Raw genomic sequence first — 687 nt, 5'->3', positions numbered from 1 at the left:
AAGAGAGTTCCAGAAAAGCATCTATTTCTGCTTTATTGACTATGCCAAAGCCTTTGACTGTGTGGATCACAAGAAACTGTGGAAAATTCTGAAAGAGATGGGAATCCCAGACCACCTGACCTGCCTCTTGAGAAACCTATATGCAGGTCAGGAAGCAACAGTTAGAACTGGACATGGAACAACAGACTGGTTCCAAATAGGAAAAGGAGTTCTTCAAGGCTGTATATTGTCACCCTGTTTATTTAACTTATATGCAGAGTACATCATGAGAAACGCTGGACTGGAAGAAACACAAGCTGGAATCAAGATTGCCGGGAGAAATATCAATAACCTCAGACATGCAGATGACACCACCCTTATGGCAGAAAGTGAAGAGAAACTAAAAAGCCTCTTGATGAAAGTGAAAGTGGAGAGTGAAAAAGTTGGCTTAAAGCTCAACATTCAGAAAACGAAGCTCATGGCATCCGGTCCCACCACTTCATGGGAAATAGATGGGGAAACAGTGGAAACAGTGTCTTACTTTATTTTTCTAGGCTCCAAAATCACTGCAGATGGTGACTGCAGCCATGAAATTAAAAGACACTTACTCCGTGGAAAGAAAGTTATGATCAACCTAGGTAGCATATTGAAAAGCAGACATTACTTTGCCAACAAAGGTCCATCTAGTCAAGGCTATGGTTTTTCCAG

This window comes from Bison bison, unplaced genomic scaffold (genome assembly GCF_000754665.1).
Source record: "Bison bison bison isolate TAMUID 2011002044 unplaced genomic scaffold, Bison_UMD1.0 scf7180017864500, whole genome shotgun sequence".
Taxonomy (NCBI): domain Eukaryota; kingdom Metazoa; phylum Chordata; class Mammalia; order Artiodactyla; family Bovidae; genus Bison; species Bison bison.
This window is presented reverse-complemented; position numbering follows the sequence as displayed.